The sequence below is a fragment of the Chrysochloris asiatica genome, unplaced genomic scaffold, assembly GCF_000296735.1.
Source record: "Chrysochloris asiatica unplaced genomic scaffold, ChrAsi1.0 scaffold00107, whole genome shotgun sequence".
NCBI lineage: Eukaryota > Metazoa > Chordata > Mammalia > Afrosoricida > Chrysochloridae > Chrysochloris > Chrysochloris asiatica.
This window is the reverse complement of record NW_006408625.1, coordinates 1076815-1086238: the sequence shown is the minus strand read 5'-3', so window position 1 is coordinate 1086238 and position 9424 is coordinate 1076815. Positions and strand designations below refer to the sequence as shown.

At 41.7% G+C, this 9424-nt stretch overlaps 1 pseudogene; it reads left to right on the top strand.

Annotated features, from left to right (window-relative positions):
• Nucleotides 1-4677: 4677 nt before the first annotated feature.
• Nucleotides 4678-5690, top strand: LOC102828681 (annotated as a pseudogene).
• The last annotated feature ends 3734 nt before the right edge of the window (nt 5691-9424 follow it).

Sequence of the window (9424 nt, the reverse complement as noted above, 5' to 3'; positions counted from 1 at the left end):
ATATGGAGCTTTTCCATCGTCTCTTTCTGCAGATGTAGTCAATTTGATGTCTATGTATTCCATCTCATGAGGTCCATGTGTATAGTCATCTCTTGTGCTGTCTAATTAAGATATTTGAAATGAACAAATCATTGGTTTTGTAGAATTTTATCATGCGTTCTCCAACATCATTACTATCACCAAGGTCATATGTTCCAACTACTGATCCTTCCTCTTTACTCCCTACCTTTGCATTCCAATCACCAGTAATGATCAATACATCTTGATTGCATGTTTGATCGATTTCAGATTGAAGAAGTTAGTAGAATTCTTCTATTCATTTTCACTGGCTTTAGTGGTTGGTGCATAAATTTGAATAATAGTGGTATTAACTAGGCTTCCCTGTCGGTGCATGGGTATTATCCTATCACAGACAGCGTTGTACCTCATGACTGATCTGAATATGTTTTCTTTTTTTTTTTTTTTTTTTGACAATGGATGCAACACCATTGCTTTTTAATCATTCCCAGCATTATAAACCATGTGGCCAATACCCGTCCATTTCCGCTCACTAATGCCTAAGATATCGATGTTTATGCGTTCCATTTCATTTTTGACAACTTTCAATTTTCCCAGATTCATAGTTCGTACATTCCGAGTTCCAATTTTCAGTGGATGTTTACAGCTGTTTGTCTTCATTTTGAGTTGTGCCCCATGAGCAAGTGAATGTTCCACTGGCTTTTCTCCCACAGGCTTTACTCCATTCGCATCAATGCGGTCAACTCTACTTTGAGGTGGCAGCTCTTCCTCAGTTGCATCCTAAGTGGCACAGAGGTAAATAGTGATGCATGCTCAACCTTGGAACAATAGGGCTCTGGGATACAGGGATCTAGGTTTAGCTTGAAGAGGGAAATTAACACTAAAATGTTTGACTGTCTTACAAATATTAGTTTCCCTTGCCTACTATTGTAAAATAGACACTTGAGTGGGATAGAAAGGAATGTTGGGAAACATGATTACAGAAAACTTGTAAGCCTGACTTCAGCCTATAACTAATTGGAGTACCTAAAAGGGGTTCTAGAACTTTCCCAGTGAAATAGGCTTCTCTCAAAGCCTTTACAGAGAATAGGACCTTAGGTAGAATCCTGAGTCCCATCCAAAACCTTATGAAGTGGGGCATTCCCACTAGAAAGGACAAGCAGACCAGCCTGGAACAGCCAGAGCAACAGATGATATAACTTCAAAGAAAGATCATCAGAAAAAAAACAAAACAAAAATGTCAGTATGACTGGCTACTACAAGAATAAGCAAGCTCTTCGCCAAGAAGACATCATGGCAAGCAATTAAGTTCCTTCAGAACAAACTCCCCTCTAAGACTGAAACTCAAAGGGAACACACGAACAGGCATGTAAGCTTACTGGCGACCACATTGGTTTACTGCTGAGTGGAAGAGGGGGAAAAGCAGCAATGAAGAAATGGGTTGAGTTCAACCCTAGTCCATTAACTCCTGTTGACCTGGAGATGAGAGAGAGAAGAGGAAGGGCTGTTTGATCCAAAATGTGGTGAGACCTGAGGACACTTTAGGCCATGGACAAGGACATAGTCACAGATGGCTAGAGCTGAGAGTGAAGCATCCAGCTGATATGAAGTGAGGGGAGATGCACAAGAACACCCAAATGTGCAGACAGTACCCATTTGACCTAGCCTCAATGGCTTGATAATCAGAACTCGACTAGAGGAAGATTACAAAATAATAATAATAATATTTTTTTTTTTTTGATAAAGGAAAGAAGGGTAAATTGCTACAATTTGATGAACCTGACCTATACTCATAAAGATAGTGACTCTAAATACCAAGAGAGAGGGAAGGAGTCTTCAATTCGAGTATCAGTGCTATCCTCTCTGTACACAGCATAGATAGGGGCGGGCAACTTAGACATTGGCTACTTAAAATGAGGGGGCAATAAAGACACGAAGTGACTGGCTTACAAGGTTTCAAGAGGGAGTTTAGTTTAAGAATATGTGAGTGAAGAAAGAGTCCCCACTGAATAGATTTCATCTTGTCTAGATGGGTCTGGTGAAAAGAGATGGGGATAAGATTCATATGATGCAATAGTGAATAATTGTTATCATGATTAATTGTGACTGTCACAATTGTAAAGGTAGAAGTTTTGTAACAAAAACAGGGAAGTGGTTAATCTTAACAGTCCAGAAACAGAGGACCCTAGGACCACCAAGGGAGAAGAACACAAGCAGAATGCAAGACCTTAGGCAGAGAAGCAGTGACACCAGAGATGAGGCAGAAAGGAAGTCATGGAGAGGGGGAATGGCTGAGGACTCTAAATTTATGGGAAGAGAGGGACTAAGAGCTGGTGGCCAGGAGGCAGACTTGCAGAATGTGCCCTTTGGAGATATAAATTATTATATATGCCTGAGTGATTTTTTGTTTTTTAAAAGCTAAAGTGGCTAGAGAGAAATACTGTTAACTGATGGTACATGGAGAAGATTATAATCATTGTAATGAAATAAGGTATATGATTTGTTGAATGTAAAAGTGATGATCTGCCCTGTAAACTTTCACTCAATCCACAATAAAAATCTTAAAAGAAAAAGAGACAGAATGGCTCAAACAAATAACCAAGATACTGGGTTGATATGGACCATAATCTACTTGACAACACTTCACAATGACAATATCCATGAAATATTTTGGAAGTGTATATAAGAAATTGATAACAGTGGTCATCTTTAGGAAGAGGAAGTGAATATCAGGTGTTGAGTGGAGACTTTCAAGTCACCATACAGGTTTTCATACAGTCTTTGCATTTTATGTTATCTAGGCATGAAACAGCAGCATGAAATTTGCTTCCTATTTTGGAGGGAACCCTGAGACAGAAGAAAGAGGCTGGAAACTCTAGATTATGGTGAAGGAGTTTATTGAGAGAGATTTATATACACGATGAGTCCTGAGCAATGACAGGAGAGGGTCAATTCTCCATGTCCACCAATGGAAGGCAGAGGTTTTATGGTTTTGGTGAACATGCCAGGACTTTAGACATTCAAGTCCACTCCAGCAGGTGGTACATAAGAGTGATTTAGCAAGTAGAAGTGCGTAATCAGAAAGCCAAGAGGTCCATATTTACCTTGCAAAGTCAGTTTTCCCTTCAGTAGGCTGGATTTTACAATTGGCATATCCTCCAGCTTCCACAAGATCCCTCTGAGCCCTAAGGGGAGTTGTTATAGCTATACAGGTCCTCCCTCTTCTACAAGGTCCCTGTGAGCCCTAAAGGGAGGTGTCACAACTATATAGGTCCTCCCATTTCCACAAGGTCCCTGTAAGCCCTACGGGGAGTTGTTTCAGAGATATAGGTAGGGACAGACAGCACTGTTATAGCTGGAAGCACAGACCATAGAAGCAATATAGGTAAAGACAACAGAAGAACACTATTTTTGTTGTTAGGTGCTATCAATATGGTAATGACTGATAGAAACCCTAGGCACAACAGAACAAAGGACTGCCCAGGCTGGGGCAACCTCACAATCATTGCAACATTTGAGGCCACTGCTGCTGCCACTGTACCAATCCATTTTGTTGGTGGTTTTCTTCTTTTTCTCCGACCCTCCACTTTGCCAAACATATCCTTCTCCAGGGACTAATCTCTCCTGACAGTATGTTCGAAGTATGAGAGGCAAAGTCTGGTCATCTTGGCTTCCAAGAAGCACTATGGTTGTACTTCTTCCAACACAGATCTGTTTGTTCTTTTGGCAGCCCACAGTATTTTCAATATTTTCCTCCAATACCATAACTCAAATGCATCAATTCTTCTATGGTCTTCCTTATTTATTGTCCAACTTTTGCATGTATATGAGTTTATTGTAAATATCATGGCTTGGGTCAGGGGCACCTTTGTCCTCAAACTGACATCTTTACTCTTCAACACTTCAAAGCAGTCTTGTACAAAAGATTTGCCCAATGCAATACGTCATTTGATTTCTTCACTGCTACTTCCATGAGTGTTGATCCAAGAAAAATGATGTCGTTGACAACTTCAAACTTTTCTCCATTTATATCGATGTTGTTTATTGGTCCAGTGGTGAAGACTTATGTTTTCTTTATATTGAGATGCAACCCATACCGAAGACTGGTCTGTGATCTTCACCAGTAAGTATTTTAAGTCCTCTTTGCTTTCAGCAAGCAAGGTTGTATCATCTGCATATCGCACATTGTTTATGAGTCTTGTTCCAATCCTGATGCCATATTTTTCATCATATAATCCAGTTTTTCAAATGATCTATTCAGCATACATATTGAATAAGTATAGTAAGAGACTAAAACCCTGGTGCACATCTTACCTAATTTTAAACCAATTCTGTTTCCTCATTCTGTTCAAACAATTCCCTCTTGATCTATGTACAGGTTCCTTGTGAGCACAATTAAGTGTTCTGAGATACTCATACTTTGCAATGTTTGTCCTTAGCTTGTCATGACCCACACAATTGAAAGTTTTTGTGTATGTCGGCAGGAGCTGGGAGAAGCAGCAGTGGCAAAGGAGTGGAGCAGCTGCCGTGCAGGACCAAGCAAGCCTCGAGGCTGGCTGGAGGCGCATGTGCCCTAACGGGCACTGAGCAACCAGAAGCACTTTTGAATTAAGATCCCAGATTCTTTGCATTGACATTGAGGAGCACTAAGATCAGAAGATGTGTGAACTAGACCAGGTACGGCAAGAGGCTGAACAACTTAAAAACCAAATTAGAGATGCAAGAAAAGCCTAGATGTGATTCTCTCTCAGATCACAAACAACATCAGCCCTGTGGGAAGAATCCAGATGCAAACCAAGAGAATGCTGAAGGGGTACCTGGCCAAGATTTACGCCATGCACTGGGGCACAGACTCCTGGTTGCTAGTTAGTGCCTTGCAAAATGCTAAACTTATCATCTGGGGTAGTTACACCATCACCAAGGCCCACACCATTCCTCTGTGCTCCTCTTGGGTCATGACCTGTGCATATGCTCCTTCTGGGAACTGCGTGGCTTGCAGTGGCCAAGATAACATCTGCTCCATTTAAAATCTCAAAACTCATGAAGGTAATGTATGCGTGAGCCATGAGCTGGCAGGACACACAGGTTACCTGTCCTGCTGCCACTTCCTGGATGACAATCAGATCGTCACCAGTTCTGGAGACACCACCTGTGCACTGTGGAACATAGAGACTGGCCAACAGACAACCACATTCACAGGACACACTGGGAACGTCATAAGCCTGTCCCTTGCTCCAGACACGAGATTGTTTATCTCTGGTGCTGATGACGCTTCAGCCAAGCTCTGGGATGTGCCAGAAGGGATGTGTTGACAAACTTTCACAGGCCACGAGTCTGACATCAATGCCATCTGCTTCTTTCCAAATGGCAATGTGTTTGCCAGTGGCTCAGACGACGCTACCTGCAGGCTGTTTGACCTCCGTGCTGACCAGGAACTCATGACATACTCCCATGACAACACTGTCTATGGGATCACCTCTGTCTCCTTCTCCAAGAGCAGGAACCTCCTCCTCGCTGGCTACAACGATTTCAACTGCAACGTCTGGGACGCACTCAGGGCCAACAGGGCTGGTGTCCTGGCTGGGCATGACTACTGTGTCAGCTGCCTGGGGGTGACTGATGATGGCATGGCCGTGGTGACAGGTCCCTGGGACAGCTTCCTCAAGATTTGAGGAATCTTGACGGGAAGACCATTCCAAACCCTGATGTGTTACAGTGATAGCATATCTGCCCAACTGTACTAACCTAGACCCCAATACCCCCTCAGAACTTCAAAAGGGCAAGATCTTCTTTTCCTCCACTTACTGTTGAAATAAAGAGCACAACTCCCATTAACAGAAAACTCTGGCTGTAACTAAAACAAATTGTTCATTCCTCTATGGGATCATTGTTTTTGTTTTCTTTTTAGTCTTGAATTAATTTTAAAAGGAAATACTATAATAAAAATGTGAACCGGGGGGGGGGGGGAGGGCTTTTGTGTAGTCAATAAAGCACAGGTAAACATCTTTCTGGTATTCTCTTCATTCAGACAAGATCCATCTGATATCAGCAATCATTCCTCATCCTCTTCTAAATCCAGTTTGAACCTCTGGAAGTTCACTATCAATGTATGGTTGCAGCCATTTTTGCATTCTCTTTAGTAAAACTTTACTCTCATGAGATATTAATGATGTTGTCTAATGATTTCCACATTCTGGTGTGTCACCTCTCTTTCAAATGTACAAAAATTCAGATCTCTTCAAGTCAGTTGGTCAGATAGTCCTCCAAATTTCTTGGCAAAAATGAGTGCCTCCAGTGATACATCAGTTTGCTGAAAGATTTCAATTTGTATTCCACCAATTCCTAGACCTTAGTTCTTTGCCAATACCTTCAGTGCACCTTGAGTTCTTCCTTCAGGATCATTGACTCTCAATCATATGCTACCTCCTGAAATGGTTGAACACCGACCATTTCTTTTAGGTACAGTGATTCTGTGTACTCCTTCCATCTTCTTTTGATGTTTTCTGCATCAATCAGTATTTTGGCCAGGGAATCCTTCAATATCACAAGTTGAAGTTTGAATTATTTCTTCAGTTCCCTCAGCCTGAGAAATTCTGAGCATGTTCTTCCCTTTTGGTTTTCTAATTCCAGGTCTTTGTGCATTGTGTTATAATATTTGACTTTATCCTTTAGAGTTGACCTTTGAAATTTTCTGTTCAGCTCTTGTACCTCCTTACTTCTTCCATTTGCTTTAGCATCTCTACACTGGAAAGCAAATTTCAGAGTTTCTTCTGACATCCATTTTGGTCTTTTATTTCTTTCTTGTCTTCTTAATGACCTTTTGCTTTCTTCTTGCATGATGTTCTTGATGTCATCCCACAACTCTTTTGGTCTTTGGTCTTTAGTGTCTAATGTATCAAATCTGTTCTTCAGATGATCTCTAAATTTAGGTGGGATATATTCAAGGTCATATATTGACTCTTGTGGACTTGTTTTCATTTTCTTCAGCTTCAGTTTGAATTTGCCTATGAACAAATTGATGGTCTATTTCACAGTCTGTCCCTGGCCTTGTTTTAGCTGATGATATGGAGCTTTTCCACTGTCTCTGTACACAGATGTAATCAATTTGATTTCTATGTATTCCATCTGGTGAGGTCTATGTATATAGTTGTTGTTTATGTTGTTTAAAAAGGTATTTGCAATGAACAAATTATTGGTTTTGCAAAATTCTATCGTGTGATCTCCAGCATTGTTTCTATCACCAAGGCCATATTTTCCAACTGCAGATCCTTCCTCTTTGTTTGTAACTTTTGTATTCCAATCACCAGTAATTATCAATGCATCTTAATTGTATGTTTGATCAATTTCAGACTGAAGAAGTTGGTAGAGTTCTTCTATTTCTTCATCACTGGTTTTAGTATTTGGTGCATAAATTTGAATAATATTGGTATTACCTGGTCTTCCTTGTAGGCTTATGGATATTATCCTATCACAGACAGTATTGTACTTCATGACTGATCTGAATATACACTTTTTGATGATGAATATAATACCATTCCTCTTCAATTTGTTGTCACAAGCATAGTAAACCATGTGATTGTCAGATTCAAAATGGTCAATACTGATCCAGTTCAACTCACTAATGCTTAGAATATCGATGTTTGTACTTTCCATTTCATTCTTGACAATTTCCAATTTTCTTGGATTCATAATTCATACATTCCATGTTCTGATTATTAATGTATTTTTACAGCTGTTTCTCTTTATTTTGAGTTGTGCCCCATCAGCAAATAAAGATCCCGAGGGCTTTACTCCATTTGGATTATCACGGTCAATTCTACTTTGAGGAAACAGTTCTTTCCCAGTCTTATTTTGAGTGCCTTCCAGCCTGAGGGGTTCATCTTCCAGCACTATATCTGACAGTGTTCTGCTACTCTTTATAATTTTTCAGTAGTCAATAATCTGGTGCTGACCATGTTCCACTGCTATTTATAAGGTTTTCAGTGACTAAATATTCGGAACCAGTCCATCTCTCCTTCTTCTTAGTCTGTCTTCATCTGGAAGCTCAGCTGAAACCTGTCCACCGTGGGTGACCCTGTTGGTACATAAAATACCCACGGCAGAGTTTACAGAATCACAGCAACCGTGATTCTGAAACAGCTGAAACCGTGGAGTCGGTTCTGACTCATTGCGACCCTGTACAGGGTTTCTGAGGCTGTCAGTCTTTACGGGAGCAGAGCTCCTCATCTTTCTCCCATGGAACAGCTGGTAATTTCAAACTGATGACCCTGAGGCTAGCAGCCCGATTCGTAACCACTATGCTACCAGAGCTCCTTTCTCTTTCTTCATATGGCCTAATAAATCAGAAATGTGGGGTGATCAGGTGTATAGACCGGTGCCTTCAGCAGCTATTAGAATATCTGCAGCCATTTGGTTCTGAAGGACTACCTTCCTCATCTGGGTGGTTTCAGCAGTTGATAGCTACAAGCTTTCTTTGCCATTATTCAGGGCCTGTGTAGTAAAATTGCTTAGAACTTAGATTTGTCCCATTACTTCTAAGGCACCAAGGTAAGGAATAACAACTGTGCAAAGGTAATCATGACATGGGAAACGCTGCAGGTGGTCCACCTGGCTTTTACCATGGAGTAATCCAGAAGCCTTGGTGTCGATTCCCTGGTGGTTCTGTAGCACAGGGCAACCCCAAAGTGTAGTTCCTAGTCCAGGTGCACAGTAACCAGGACCACAAGTAGTGGCTACATAGCCATTGAGTGTCTCTTGGAGTGAGGTATGTTCTGGTGGTTCTGTACCATGGAGCGCTGCCATCGCTAGCAGAACTCTATTTGGGGAGAGAGCTTGGAAGGAAGTTTTGCTCTGCTCAAGACAGATAGAGGTGAGTTTCCCAACACCCCCTGTTTGGATACTGATGAACAGAAACCATCCCAGAGATGCTAAACACCCTCTTGTGGCCATGGTCAGGAAGCATTGCAATCTTTTACCAAAATGTGGATAACTGAGACAATCTGGGCTTAGGAACAGATGATGCTGTGCCTCCCTTTCCTGTTATATTCCACTCAGCCACCCAGGAAGGAATTGTTGTTATGTGCCATCGAGTCGGTTCCGACCCATAGCGACCCTGTATAGGGTTTCCGAGGGTGTAAATCTTTACGGGAGTAGAAAGCCTCATCTTTCTCCCGCGGAGCGGCTGGTAGTTTCGAACCGCTGACCTTAAGATTCGCAGCCCAATTCGTAACCACTACGCTACCAGAGCTCCTCAGGAAGGAATACATCCCCACATATTTCCCATAGCTACCCCATCGGTTCCAGCCAAAGGCTTCATAGTCCAAGATATGTCTTCAGTGCTTGGGAAGTGGAGTTTTCCACAGACCCAAATGCTGCTGATGTGGGGGGCTTCAGTGAAGCTGTGAGC